The sequence below is a fragment of the Artibeus jamaicensis genome, unplaced genomic scaffold, assembly GCF_021234435.1.
Source record: "Artibeus jamaicensis isolate MK-2021 breed Jamaican fruit bat unplaced genomic scaffold, CSHL_Jam_final contig_419, whole genome shotgun sequence".
NCBI classification, from domain to species: domain Eukaryota; kingdom Metazoa; phylum Chordata; class Mammalia; order Chiroptera; family Phyllostomidae; genus Artibeus; species Artibeus jamaicensis.
Genome location: NW_026521824.1, coordinates 578,148 through 594,268, shown reverse-complemented (window position 1 = coordinate 594,268; position 16,121 = coordinate 578,148). Strand labels below are relative to the sequence as shown.

Here is a 16,121-nt window from a genome sequence, read left to right as displayed (position 1 = left end):
ATCAATAACCACACCTAAAACAAAAACAAAAAATTAACTAAGCAAACAAGTAGATCAGGAACAGATTCACATAAATAGAGATCACATAGAGGGTTGTCAATGGAGAGGGGGAGGGGAGAATGGAGAAAAAGGTACAGGGAATAAGAAGCATAATTGGTAAGTACAAAACAGATGGGGTGAGGTTGAGAATAGTATGGGAAATGGAGAAGCCAAATAATATATATGTATGACCCATGGACATGAACTAAGGTGGGGGAATGCTGTTGGGAGGGGAGTACAGGACAGAGGGGAATAAAGGGGAGAAAAACATGGGACAACTGTAATACCATAATCAATAAAATATACCTTTTTTAAAAAAGAAGAAAAAAGTTGGAAATATCACATTCCCTGATTTCAAACTATACTACAAAACTATAATAATCAAAAGAGTATATGATACTGGCACAAACACACACATAGATTAACGGAATATACTAGAGAGTACAGAAAGTAACCTTATTTATATGGTCAATTAATCTATGACAAAGGAAACAACGGTATACAGTGCGGGAATGAGAGTCTCTTCTACAAGTGGTGCTGGGAAAACTGGACTGGTATATATATATATTTTAAATGAAAGTGGACTGATCTCTTATATCATGCACCAAATTAAACTCAAAATGGATTAAAGACTTAACATAAGACCTGAAACTGTAAAACTTCTTGAAGAAAAAATAGGTAGTAAACTATTTGACATCAGTCTTAATAATTTAAGCATATGTCCCCTCAAGTAAGGTAAGGAAAAGCAAAAATAAACAGATGGTACTTCATCAAACTAAAAAGCTTCTGCACAGTGAAGAAAACCATCAACAAAACAAAAAGGGCAACCTACTGAGTGGGAAATTATATTTGCAAATGGTATATCCAATGAAGATCTATACCCAAAATATATAAAGAACTCATACAATTCAATAACAAGAAATAACCCAATAAAAAATGGGCAGAGGACATTTTTCAAAAAAAACACATACAGAAATACAAAAAAATGCTCAACATTACTAATCATCAGGGAAGTGCAAGTGAAAACCACAATGAGGTACCACCTCATACCTATCAGAATGGCTATTATCCAGAACTTCCAGCCAAGATGGAGGTGTAGGTAGACATGCTGTGCCTCCTCACACAACCAAAATAAGGACAACAAAAATTCAGAAATAAAATAACAACCAGAACTGACAGAAAATTGAACTGTATGGAAGTCAGACAGCCAAGGAGCTGAAATAGACACATTCATCCAGACTGGTAGGTGGGGTGGAGTCAGGCGGCCGAGTGTGGACAGGTTGCAGCACAGGAAGCGGTGACACCAGGTGTGCAGGATGCAGCTGGTAGACCCTGGGCATGGGGTGGCAACAGGCAGACCCAGCGAGGTGGCGATTGAGAAGTGGGGCACCGTGCACAAGGTGGCTGGTTGACCAGATGATGGTCCCACAATCGTGCACAGATAACTGAGGAGTGAGACAGACTGCACCATCCAGGGTCCCAGCACCAGAAAATAAAGTCTCAAAACACTGATTGCAAATACCTGTGGGGGTTGAGGTGCAGGGAGAGACTCCCAGCCTCACAGGAGAGTTCATTGGAGAGACCCACAGGGTCCTAGAATGTACACAAGTGCACGCACATGGGAATCAGCACCAGAAAGGCCCAGTTTGCTTGGCGGAAGTGGTGGAAGAGACTGAGGTCCGACAGACAGCTGTGCAAGCACCATTATTCTTTCTCGAACCCCGCTCCCACATAGAGTGTCACAATCCAGCCACTGGGTTACCCTGCCATGATGAACACCTAAGGCTCCACCCCTTACTACACAACAGGCACATGGAGTAAAAAAAAAAAAATGGCCCAAATGAAAGAACACATCAAAGCTCCAGAAATAATAAAATACAATTAAGTGACCAAGAGATAGCCAACCTATCAGATACAAAGTTCAGAGCACTGGTGATCAGAATGCTCACAGAACTGGTTGATTTTAGTCACAAATTAGATGAAAAAATGAAGGCTACACTAAGTGAAATGAAGCAAAATACACAGGGAACCAATAATGATGGGAAGAAAACTGGAACTCAGATCAATGGAGTGGACTAGAAGGAAGAAACAAAGGACCAAACAGAAAAGAATGAAGAAACAAGAATTCAAAAAATGAGGAGAGGCTTAGGAACCTCTAGGACATCTTTAACTATTCCAACATCTGAATTATAGGGCTACCAGAAGGGGAAGAGGAAGAGCAACAAGTGGAAAACTTAATTCAACAAATAATAGAAGAGAACTTCCCCAAGCTGGCAAAGGAACTAGATTTCCAGGAAGCTCAGAGAGTTCCAAAGAAGTTGGACCCAAGAAGGAACACACCAAGGCACATCATAATTACGTTAGCCAAAACTCAAATGAAGGAGAGAATCCTAGAAACAGCAAGAGATAAGGAGAGTTACCTACAAAGTTCCCATCAGACTATCAGCTGATTTCTCAAAAGAGACCTTATAGGCAAGAAGAACCTGGAAACAAATATTCCAAGTCATGAAAGACAAGGACCTACATCCAAGATTGCTGTATTCAGAAAAGCTTTCATTTAGAATGGAAAGGCAGATAAAGAGCTTCTCAGATAAGGTCAGGGTTCAAGGAGTTCATCATCACCAAACCCTTATTATATGAAATGTTAAAAGGACTTATCTAAGAAAAAGAAGATAAAAAATGTGAACAGTAAAATGACAGCAAACTCACAGTTATTCACAACCACATCTAAAAAACCAAGGAAATAAGTAGAACAGGAACAAATCCACAGAAATGGAGATCACATGGAGGGTTACCAACAGGGGAGTGAGAGAAGGAAAGGGGGTGAAAGGTACAGAGAATAAGTAGCATAGATGGTAGGTAGAAAATAGACATGGGGAGGGCAGGAATAGTATGGAAAATGTAAAAGCTAAAGAACTTAAGACACATGGACATGAACTAAGGGGGGAAATATGGGTGGGAGAGTGTTGCAGACTCTCTCCAGCAGAGTCCACCTGTTGTGGTTAATGATGAGAATCAATGCACAGGTGACAACAATCCTGTGTGGGAAAAGGGAACAGGCACGACTACTCTCTCAAGGGGAGAGTGCCTATGGTGTCTCAGGCACTCCCTCAAGAGGGGAGCACCCCGACCCTTGCCTAGACAGGCTTTTATTGTTTCCCTTGGGCCTTACACCATAGAAAGATTTACTATCTATCATATAGAATATTATTGTCTACATTTTAGGTGCAATCAAGGAAATAAAAATAACATGCAAAGGGGAATGGCGATGAGCTCATTAGCTCTGTCCTTGGAAGAACTCGTACAGGCTTTGGATATTACCTTGAACATAGACAATACACATTTGTTGTTTTAGACCAGGGTGGTGGAGTTTTAGCAAGAGCAAGCTATAACAATCTGTAAGCATTTTCTAGGCCTGATTCCCATGGGAAAACTCGGTTGGAATGTCTGGCTCCTGCCCACCACTTCACATCTGTAGGTTTTCCATACAGAGCTGAGTCACATTTGCCAGGCCAAGACAAACTGGTCCCCTACAGGAGAGGGTGTTCAGGGTGGAGGGGAATGAAGGGGGGAAATGGGACAACCGTAATAGCATAATCAATAAAATATATTTTAAAAATGAACGGCTATTATCCAAAGGTCAACAAAGAAGTGTTGGTAACGATGTAGAGAAAAGGGAATCCTCATGCACTGTCGGTGGGAATGTAGGTTGATGTAGCCACTGTGGAAAACGGTATGGAGATATCTCAAAAAACTAAAAATAGAACTGCCATATGATACAGCAATTTCACTTTTGTTTATCCAAGTTAAGTGAAAACACTAATTTGAAAAGATATACGCACCCCTGTGTCCACTGCATATTAAGTATAACAACTAAAATACAGAAGCAATCTAGATGTCCATTGATAAATGAATGGATAAAGAAAATGATGTTTATTCCAAAGTGTTGAGTTCAATTCAAGGCAGCTTTCTTGTTCTGTTAATTAAAACTTCGAGACATTGAAGCACAGGCTAGGGGAGATGGTTGAATAGAAAGCATTGCTCTATTCCAAGTTCCAGCCAAGACTGAGGAATAGGTAAACATGCTTTGCCTCTATGCACAACTACATCAAAAAATTACAACTAAACTACAAAACAAATTTCGCCCAAATTCATCAGAAAACAGCTGTATGGAAGTCCAACAATGAAGAACTTAAAGAAGCCACATTCATCATTCATCCAGATGGGTAGAAGGGGCAGAGACGCATGGAGAGACAGCAGAACAGGCAGTCCCACATGCATGTGTGGCGGGTAAAAATCCAGAGAGATACTTTGGTAGTAAGCAATCCCAGCCCCTAATCAGACCACCCATCCCAGGGTTCCAGCATCAGGAAAATAATTCTCCATAACTTCTGGCTGCAAAAACCAGTGGGGATTGGGGCATCAGAAGAAACTGCAGGATTCTCAAGAGACTTCTCTTAAAGGGCTCACAATGGATTTAGGACTCACACAGACCCACACCCTCTGGGATTCAGCACTAGGGCAATAGCTGGGAAGGCACAAGTGGCATACTGGGGAAAAAGAGAAAGTGAAGTGACTAGCCTGGGTGCAAGTGCCAGGGAGACAGCTTCCTCTCAGACAATCTCCAGAGGACAGGCAGCAGCATTGTCCCCTCTTTGAGCACTCCCCCACAGCCACAAAGTGTTGAGATGGGTCACCTTACCCTGGTGATTACCTGATGTCCATCTCACAGAATTTACAGGTGCCTTTTTACAATAGGCCATGCTACTAAGACAGGTAGTAAAAGCAGCTCTACCTAATACACACAAACAGACAGAAGGAGGATGCCAAATTGAGGAAATAAAGAAATATGGTCCAAATGAAAGAACAGAACAGAACAAAACCCCAGAAAAAGAACCAAATGAAACAGAGATAACCAACCTATCAGATGCAGGGTTGAAAATACTAGTGATCAGGATGCTCAAACAACTCACTGGGTACTGTAACAACATAAAAAAGACCCAAGCATAAATGAAGGCTGCATTAAATGAAAAAAAAGAAAAATCCACAGGGAACCAACAGTGGAGGATATTAAAATCAATGATTTGGAACATAAAGAAAAAAGCGTTCTATTAGAACAGCAAGAAGAAAAAAGTTCAAAACAAAACAGAACAACAACAACAACAAAACTAGGAGAGAATAAGGAGTCTCTGGGACAACTCCAAACGTGCCAATATCCAAATCATAGGGATGCCAGAAGGAGAAGATGAAGAGCAAGAAATTGAAAACTTATTTCAAAAAATAATGAAAGAAAACTTCCCTAATTTAGTGAAGGAAATAGACATACAAGTCTAGGAAGCGCAGAGTCCCAAACTAGTTGGACCCAAAGAGGATCACACCAAGACACATCATAATTAAAATGCCAATGGTTAAAGATAAACAGAGAATCTTAAAAGCAGCCAGAGAAAAGCAGACAGTTACCTATGGAGGAGTTCCCATAGAACTGACAGCTGATTTTCTCAAAAGGTACTTTGTAGGCAAGAAGGGACTGGCAAGAAGTATTCAAAATGATGAAAAGCAAGGCACTACAAAGCTGGATTACTTTATCCAGCAAAGCTATCATTCAGAATGGAAGGACAGATAAAGTGCTTTCCAGACCAGGTAAAGCTAAAGGAGTTCATCACCACCAGGCCATTACTACATGAAATGTCAAAGGGAACTACATATATAAGAAAAAGAAGATCAAAACTATGAACATTAAAATGGCAATAAATGCACAACTATCAACAATTGAATTTAAAAAACAAGCTAAGCAAACAAACAGAACAGGAACAGAATCATAGATATGGAGAACATTTTGAGGTTTATCAGCTGGTAGAGGGGAGTGAGAGAATGGGGAAAAAGGTTCAGTGATTAAGAAGTACAAATTGGTAGGTACAAAATAGACAAAGGGATGCTAAGAACAGTATAGGAAATGGAGAAACCAAAGAACTTATATGTATGATTCATGGCCATGAACTAAAAGAGGAGATTGCTGGAGGGAATGGGGGTACCAGGTCAAGGGGGCAAATGGGAAAATTGGGACAACTGTAACAGCATAATCAATAAAGTATATTTTTAATTTTTTTAAAAAAAGAAAGCATTGCTCTCTTCATTTACCTCTGGGCCTATGGTGGGGTTAGGGGAGAAAGGGTGTATATATAGTCAATGAAATATTACTCAGCAATAAAAAGGATAAAATCTTGCCATTTGGGACATGGATGGACCTAGAGGGTATTATGTTAAGTAAACGGAGTCAGACAAAGAATGATAAATACTGTATGGTTTTGTTTATATGTGTAACCTAAAAAACCACAAAAACCAAAGCAAATGATCAAACAAAATAAAAACAGACTCATAGAAAGAGAGATTCAACTGATGGTTGCCCAGAGTAGGGGAGGGGATGGATGAGAAAGGGGGATATAGTCAATAAGACTGTGATAAGTGTGCATAGTGACAGAATCACTAGACTTCGTGTGGTAATAACATTGTAAGGAATGAAAATGCCAAGTCACTTAATTGTACACCTAAAACTAATATAATATTGTATACCAACTATATTTTTAAAAAGAAAAGAAATGAGGGGACCAGAGGGACATTTGGATATTCAGGAAGAAATGAAGATCATCAGAAGTGGCAATTTTCTTGTGGTACATATACACAATGGAATTCTATGCAGCAGAGAGAAAGAAGGAGCTACTACCCTTTGCAACAACATGGATGGAACTGGAAAGCATTATGCTGAGTGAAATAGGCCAGGCATTGAAGGACAAATACCATATGATCTCACCTTTGACAGGAAGCTAAACAATAAAACAAACAAGCAAACAGAATAAAAACAAAGACACTGAAATAGATAACAAGTGGGCAGTGACCAGAGGGGAGAGGGAAGGGAATTTAAGGGGAAAAATGGGGAGGGATTTTGAGGAACAAGTATGAAGGACACAGGGATGAGGACTGGGGAGAGGGCGGAAAAGGGAGGGAGGTGGGGAGACCGGGCAGGGGGGGCTGGGATGGGAGAAATAGACAAAAAACTGTATTTGAAAAATAATTAAATAAAAATTTAAAAAAAAAGTGGCAATTTTCTGGATAAGCGTAAAAGTTTATTTTTCTCTTAATATACTTAAAATACATATGACTATTTAAACCAAAAATTATAACAATCATAAAATTGTCTTCAGAGGTACCGTAAAGCAAATGTCTGTGTCCCACCTAAATTCACATGTTGAAACCTACCCCACAACGTGATGAAGTTTGGAAGTAAGGCATTTAGGAGATGACTGGGACATGGAGCAGAGCCCTCATATGTGGGATTAGTGCCCTCATAAAAGGACCACAAAGCACTCTCTCCCACTTCTGCCATATGAGGACAGAGAAGAGGTTGTCCATGAATCAGGAAGTGGGCCCCCACCAGATACCGAAATGTTGCTGCCTTTGGACTTCCCAGCCTCCAGAACTGTGATACATAAATTTCTCACAGTTGTTTTTAAACTATCCTATTTATGGTATTCTGTTATAGCAGCTAAACAGATAAAGAAAAGGGGGTTATAATATATAGAGATATAATACATATGACACAAGGCACAGGAAGGAGCAGTCAGTGCACTTGTAAGTGTTATGAGAACTCATAAACTTACAAGTGTTATGAGAGTTCCATGTTTTATGTAAAGTGGTACAATATTAAATTTCAGTAGGTTATAAAAGATAAGGATTGATATTGTAACCCCTAGCAGACACTAATAAAAATGCAAAGCAGCATAGCTAAAAAGTCAATGGATAACTTAAAATATAATTATAAAAATAATGCAGAATAAGGCAGGAAAGAGAGAAAAGAGAAACAAAAATCAGAGAGAACAAACAAAAATCAAATAACAGAATGATTAACTACAGGCCCAAATAGAAAATATCAGTAATTCCATCAAATGCTCCTGGACTAGGGGACTTCCGTTCCCGCCCCCCCCAGATGGTGATCCAGGGACACATTTGGCCTCCTGCTGTGAACAACCACCATCACCAGACACAATATAAGAAACAATGGTTTCCAAAGACTGGAACCAGGAAGTGCAGAAGTGCAGAGCGGTGCTCCCTGATAGAAAGGAAACAAAGTTTATGTGCCCTGACTGTCATAGCTTCCAAGCTGGAGAGCACCCGAGAATCCAGCACAAGGAGGGAGAACCAGAGCAGGGCCCCTGGGGCTTTCCCCATTTTAACTCTGACAGTCTAGGTATGGGGGATCCCTCTGTCCTGGGCAAGCGTAAAAGGTTGGCTACTCAACCCATCAGAGAACAATAACATCCCTGAGCTGGGGATGTGGGGATATAAAGTTGTCTAGAATTCACAGGACAGACCACCAGGAAAGAGAGGAGCTGCAGAGAGAGTGTTCCAGAAGTCTGCAAGTGATCCCCTCAAGTCTTCAGCTTACTGGACAGTGTAGGCATGTCAGTAAACCTAAGGCAAGAGAAATAACTGCCAGAAAGGAGCAGGTAAAATATTCCCAGAGTTAGCCTAGGGCTGAAAAGAGTTCCTATTCCCACCTGCAAGAGCCAAGAAAGCTAATGATGCACAGGCACCAAGGAGAGCACTCAGAGGGGTGCGGAGCCCACATGCGGGCAGAGCAGCCCTAGAATAAGGCTGATCTGGTCATTCTTGTACAGCATGAAGGCCTGAAAGGATCAAACTGCTTCCAGTAACTTAACCATGATCCAAAACAAAAGGAAAAGATATTTAAGGAATACAAATATAAGGGGCGGGGGGAGGAAAGTGGGAAAAAAGCAACCAAGCAAGGTAAAAGTCACAATGTTTGGCATTCAATCAAAAATTGCCAAGTATGAGAAGAAGCTGAAAAATACAACCCATAATAAAGAGAAAGATCAACAGTGAAAACAGACCCCAAAATAAAACACACAATAGATTTAAAAGACAAGAACATTACAAGAGCTTCTGTAAATACATTCTATATGTTCAAGAAAGTAGAGGAAAGACTGAGAATGGTAGGTAGAAATATGGAAGATATCAAAAGATGAACAAAGAAAATAGACTATTAGTGAGCTGAGGCACAGTTCCAAGAAACCAAGTATATGTGAAATAGGAGGAGGGAGAGAAGACTCACACACCCACATCATTCCTAACACACTTAAACGTCTTCCAATAACTGAATGAACATCAGTTTTTCAATGTCTGTTAATTCAGTTCTTCAGTCACACTAAGTGACATTTCAAGTGCTCAATAACCAAACGTGGGTATGGGCCACCTATATTGGGCATCCCAGGTACAGAGTAAGGAGAATAATGACATTTACCCACGTTAAGAGTTTGTCAACTTGTGTGAGAGCTGCAAACAGAAGGAGCAGGCCGTATACACAACTCATTGCAGAGAATTGGCCATGTGGAAGGTTCAGGATCACCAACATAACCATTCCAGTAATCAACTCGGTCTGCCTGGGTCACAAACCAGAACCCAGGCACATTTCTGTCCACAGTTGAAGCCACAGCAGCAACAGAGACTGCAAATGGCGTAAGGCCCTCCCGGCATCTCGATGCATGTTCAAGGTGCCCCTGAGTGCACACTGGGGGCTTCAAATCTCAGAAAGACATCCACAGGCGGGACCGTGGCTGCCGCACATCACTTTTGCAAATTTAAGGTGTGGCCACCCCAGCCAAATTTCTTCTCAGTCAGATGTGATATAATACATATTGCCTATCTCTTGTCATGCAAATTATCTTGAATTTTGTACAGATAAGGCAGAAGAAAGCTATATAAACAAATTTTTATCTTCCTTTTTTTACATCTATGTCACTTTATAATTGCAGATAGTAAAACACACAGCACCTTGTTTAGGCATAAAAGAAGACCACCAAAACCCTAGGAGGCCAGAGTCATAACCTCTCCACAGTTACCTTTATCAGAAAATGCTCCCAGAAAATGTTTTTCCAATCCCCTACTGTTACCATCAGAGCTGGGAGAGTTTCACCCATTGGCCAAGATGGCAGCAGGGGAACCGGCCTGCATTCTTACAGGCCGGTAAGAACCGGCCCGGTTCTTACATTGAGTGCACCTAAAACTAGTAAGATGAATGGATAGGGCCTGAGCATACCAAAAGCTAGAAAGACAGTTGGATAGGAGAAAGCCCTCCCCTCCCTATCCTTATAAGAAGCTTGGACTAGAGCAGGAAGGAGAGATGGGCTTTGAGACAGGAGTCCACCACTCCCCCAGGTCACATGGCACCTGAATACTGGCCTCACAAGTTTGGCTTTTGTTGTAGCAGGCAGTCAACCCTCCGTTTTGTTTGATTACACCACCACTTTTTTCTAAAGCTGTATCACACAGGCATACCCCGTTGGTGGAACCTGTTCACAAGTTCATACTGTCGTGGAAGAGGAGTGTGGGAAAGTGTGTTCCTGGCTTTTCTACCCTGAAGAGGAGAGATCATTAATATGGAACATCCCTCAAACACCAGATGGCTGTTCATGAACCCCTGGGAGGCTGCTGAGGGTGTCAGAGGTCTATCTCAGCACCCAGCTGGTGTCACAAATGGAAAAAGAAAGCTAAACCAGACAATCACGGTTCGATTCCCAGTCAGGGCACATTCCTGGGTTGCAGGCCGGTTCCCTGCAGGCCAGTTCCCAGCAGGGGACGCACAAAAGGCAACCATACATTGATGTTTCTCTCCCTCTCTCCTTCCCTTCCCCTCTAAAGATAAATAAATAAAATTTAAAAATAAAATAAAAGTGCCTTAACTTCAAAAAAGAAAGAAAGCTAATGTGTTTCCTTTGATGTTGGCCTAGGAGCATAATTTTTAAAATGTGAGAAAACATAATTCTGGTGTAAATAGGTAGTAAGCACATCAAAGTATTGTTCAGGTCATTCAAGGGAACGAGCAGGAAGATAAAGATAGGTCAAAAGATCATATGGGAAAATGGAATTTTTATAATTAGTGGGAAAGAAAGGCATGATGGTATAAGGTCTGCTAATCAGACTGAAACTGCATCATCATCCTACATAGCACAGTGGCTCTCAAGCTTTCCACAGAGGAGCCCTGGGTGCTGGGCCCCACCCCCAGAGTCCGTGCTTTCATGGGGACAGGGTGCATTTCTTAAATATTCCCCAGTGGTGCTGATGCTGCTGGCCCGGGGGCCATACTCTGAGAACCACTGCCCTCCAAGGAAATTTCACAGTATCCTTTGGGGTGGTCTTCTCTGCTGTTCATAAAAGAAAAGCATTGCTCCTTATTTGCCATCTACTCATTAATCTTTAAGTTTGAGAGAGTCATAAAATGTCCAGGTCCTAATCAAAAGTGAATACAGTAAGTGGAGCTTCATTCCCTTAGAGAGCAGATGAGCCATACTTTCTAGCACAACAGCCAAAGTCAAGCTTTGGGTGATTTTTCTTAACAGTGGTGCTGATTACATAAATGTATTATTATATATTTTTGCACTGAGTCATCCAAATTGCCAACCAAAGTAAAGACTGCTGTGTATCACTTTGGATATTATTTTCCACTGATGAGAAAAACAAGTGGAAAAGAAAAATAGTATTACCACCCTTGTGTGTTAACCTTTATAGTTTCCACTGGGTTATTATACATATCTCACTTGATCCTTGTCGTGATTTTTAGGGACACATAAACTGAAACTCCGGGACTTGATCCCCAAGGTCACAGTGAATGTGGAGTGTCATAGAGTGTTGTTCCCATGAAATGCAACATGAGGGAGCTCTTGATGCTGGTGAGGTGACTCTGGCCACAGTAGTTTAAGCCTTGTTCACCCTCCTCATTTTGTTATTTTGTTGCTAGTTTTACAAAATGAAAGCCTTGCTGGTTTGCCCTAGCATACTGGGGCCTCTCGAAATAGCTTGGCTATTAAAATCCCCCTATGCATAAAAGAAAGTGCAGAAGAAAATTTTTGCCAGGCTGTGGGGTGTCTGTGGAAAGTGCAGAAGAAAATTTTGTGGGGTTTTTTTTTCTAAAATAGCCAGGAGTGCCTATCTCAAAATGGTGCAAATATGGCACTTTTTTTGTCAGAATTAAAGTCAGAAATTCTAGTAACCCATTTAGGAGGTCACAACTCTTCAGGGAGAAGTACTTTTTGACAATTGTGTTCTGCCACTTGCCAGCTTGCCAGGGACTTCAGAAGGTACATCATACCCCCTGGCTGGTGTCTTGGCTTTGGTGATGGGATGACCCCCTGCTGGCAGTGCTGCCTTTGCCCAGAAGGGTGGTCCCTGGGCAGGCTAAGCAGAAAGGGTACCAGGCTGCAGACACCCCACAGCCTGGCAACAATGTCCACTGCCAGGTGAGGGGGGAGGAACAATGGCTCTTTTATCAAGCCATCTACCTCTCTCTCTCTGTCTCTGCCATCTTGTATCCTCATCTCTGTCTCCATGTCATCTCTGGGGCCCCTGATGAGTCACTTCTGTTGCATGTGTGGGGGAAGGCTGGCATTTTGCAGACTGTCAAGGAGAGAATCCTAGGAGGGACGAGAGGCTCAGCACAGGATGGGCCACACATACTTCCCTGAGGGAAAGAGCTGTCACACTCACAGCTTCTCCTTCCAAGAAAGGAAGGTGTGTGTGTGTGTGTGTGTGTGTGTGTGTGTGTATGCGTGTGCATCAGGGCACACTTACAGGCCACCGAATGCTTGACCAGATGATCTTGTCTCCTTCCCTTCAGCGGCCTCTGTCAGGTGGCTGCCAACCCTCCCAGCTTCTATTCCAACCCCTTTTTGTTTCTACCTTGTTGAGCAGCAGAGCAGAGTGTATATGAGCAGAGGCCTGGGACCAGGCTGCCTGGGTTCAATCCTGTCTCCAGCACTTACGGGTGTGTGATTTCCAGCATATTAGTGAATCATGCCTCAGTTTTCTCATTTGTAGCATGGGGTGACAGGCCTGTCTTAAGGATTAAATAATTGAGTCACCATGAGTAGAGAATGAAGAGCCTTGCATGGCATGTGGTAAACTGATGTCACACATTTGTGCTGCACGACTTAGAAGAACAGGGCACAGACCAGGTGGGGCCCTAATGAAATGAACACCATCATCAGCATAAGAGTATTGATTAGCGCCAGCTGTGCGCTGGGCATTGTGCTGTTTGTGTGAGAGCCAGCACCCTGCAGGGGGTACAAGGAAGCCCCTTCACAGATGAGGGGATAGGGACTAGACAGATTAGACAATTTGTCGAAACACACAGCATACTGTTCCCATACCCAAGCTTCCCCTGTGCCTGGCTGCCCTGCTCGTACTTCCTGTTGACATCATTATTGCCCATAAAGAGACAAACATAGATTGCCTTATGCAAGCCAACTCCGTCAGTCTGAGGCAGGGAGGGAGGAGAAGTGAGTGGCTTCCTCCCTATTCCAGGAGCACCAAAGACTGAGAAGAAAGGAAGAAGGTCTCTATCAAGGACAAGCCTGGCAAACTTCACATTTTCCTGGGCTCTAGCATGGAGATGTCCACACTATGGGCTTCCAAATGGGCAGGAAGTCAGTTCCCCAGAGACTTTCAGCACCCCTCCCCGCAGATGCAGTCATTCTCAGCATGCCCTTGACACTCAACAGTTTGGCACTGGAAACCTTCCTCAGCAGGAGGTGGGACTGCTGTGTGCTGTGCTCAGAACTGTTTCTAAGGACCAGCAACCTGGATGTGCCAACGGGATGGGAAGACAGCTCTTTTTCTTTCCTGTGACATCTCCTAGTTGTATTCTTCTTTGTTTTTATCGTTGACACTGTTACAGATGGCCCCCATTCTCCCTCTTAGCCCCTTTCCACGCAGGCCCCACCCTCTGGCCTTCTCCACATTATCGTCTGTGTCCACAGGCTATGCATATATGTTAATATGTTCTTTGGCTAATCTGGGAAGACAGCTCTTTACTTGCGTCTGCCAGGGACCATAAAGGTAAAGCCTTATGCTAGATGCCACCCCTTCTGACACTGGGATGCATGAGGCCCAAGGTGGTCAGAGCCGAGCAGACTGAACTATGTCCCTGAGACAGCCACCAAGAACCTCCAGGGTCAACTCAGCCCAGATGGCAGCTGGGGATGGTTAGGTCTTTGCAACGGGTGGCAGGAGGAGGGTGCCCCGCTGGCCACCCCTCACCACTGAAGCCAGAGGCTGGAGCATGGGGCTCTTGTTTCTATACTTGGGATGTGCTTTTCAGCTCACAGTTTTTTCCTGTTTGGGTGATAAAGGGCTTTGTTTTCCCTGTGTCCCCTACTGCTCCTGCTGTGCAAGGAGGCCTCTCCTCTGTGCCCAGATGGCACCCCGGCACTTTAGAGACTCAGCAGGGCCGTGAACACAGTGACCACCGACTGGAGGCCTCACCAAACAGACAGGAGGGCTGCCCTGCAGGCTGCCTGGCCCACCCTCCATTCCCCTCCTGGCTTCTAGATCATGCTGCCCAGACAAGTGCTGGAGGGCCAGTATTTCCATGTCTAGCACTCGATTTCAGCTGCCACAGTATCTTGCCTGGATGATTGCTCTCAACCCCAACAGGTGTCTCCCTCTCTGTTCTCCTATAGTAGCCCAAGGGAGCCTTTCTGAGCCTGTGGCAGGTCCTGCCCTCTGCTCAGAGCCCTGCAACAGGCCCTGCTTCCATCAGAGTCAAAGCAGAGTCTCCGAAACAACCCCAAAGTCCATCAATGGATATATATTCTGGTCAAAAAACTGGGCTACATCCATGCAGTGGCATGTTACTCATCTATAAAAAGGCACAAAATACTGACATATGCCACAACATGGATGAAGCTTGAAAATTTATGCTAAGTTAAAAAAGCCAGACACAAAATACCTATGAAAGGCCCAAAACAGGCAAATCCACAGAGACAGAAAGTAGACCAGTGGTTGCCAGGACCTGGGGGCTGGGGGAATGGGACAGGACTGCCTATGGGAACAGGGCTTCCATTCAAAGTAATGAGTGTTCTAGAACTAGAGGTGGCAGTTGTACACACTACGAATGGACTTCATGTTGCCGAATGCTTAACTTTATGTTATGTGAATTTCACTTCAATAAAAAAATTAAGTATTGCATTAAATTAATAAAAATGGTAAAAGTAGTTAATACTATGTTTTGTGTGTCTCACCATATGCACACATACAGCTTAACTCTTGGTGAGGAGGCATGACTGTCCTCCCTCTGTCCCCTTGCTCTTTCACTCCAGCCACACTCCAATGCACCAGAAACACTTCTGCCTCAGGACCTTAGGCTCTTCCCCAGGTATGGCTTGCTCCCTCATCAAGTTTTCACTCAAATGTCACTTTCCCAGTGAGTTCTTCCTTACCATTCTATTTAAAACTTTAAACATCTCTTCACTCAGCATTTCCCTTAGCCCACTTTATATTTTTTTCATATCACATTACTTTTGTATCATGTTTATTTTCACTCCCTGCACCGAAATGTAAGCTTCTTACAGGTAAAAAAAAATTATTGATACTGTTAAAGAACAGAGGTCCAAGATGGGGGGGCAATATTTGGTCCACCCAGGGATGCCAAAACTGTTACAGAACAACAGGGGCCCCTCCAAGGATGGTATACTAATACCACCTACTGGGCTCATCTGTCCGTGGCCAGAGGAAAGACATCTCTCAATGCCAGAAATTTGTGAAAAGGAAAGGAAAGGTTTATTTAAAGCTATACAGACTTAAAGTAGTGACCCAATGTCCCCATTAAAATATCAAAGCCCTTTTGGATACCCATAGATGCCCATAGCACTTCCTCCCCCCCCCCCCTTCCCCCCCCGCCCTAATTCTTAACTTAGGAAAAGAAGCACACATCTGTGTTTCAGTCCCTGGCACCATCAGCTCTGTTGCTGTTCAGGCAGGAACTCCAGTTAATCCAAAGCCATGTGGCACCTTCTCATGGCCTACTGGTAAGAGTTCTTTATACCCATTTGGCAGGCAAAGTCTCTCCTGCTTCCCAGGCCACATGGCCAAAGGGAGTACCCCAAAGCCGCAGGGGCCTCTTCTACCAAAGTTGCAGGGGTCTGCACTCTGCCAAAAGCTCATGGCTTTTTTCTTCAGCTGGCTGCAGGGGTCTCCACTCTGGCAAAGCCACATAGTTCTCTCCTTTACCTGAC

At 43.2% G+C, this 16,121-nt stretch overlaps 1 non-coding gene across 1 annotated transcript; it reads left to right on the top strand.

Annotated features, from left to right (window-relative positions):
* Positions 1 to 3,975: 3,975 nt before the first annotated feature.
* LOC119062293 (small nucleolar RNA SNORA36 family) lies at positions 3,976 to 4,107 on the top strand. Its single transcript, XR_005084956.2, has one exon. It is a non-coding gene; the product is annotated as a small nucleolar RNA SNORA36 family (small nucleolar RNA).
* Positions 4,108 to 16,121: the final 12,014 nt, after the last annotated feature.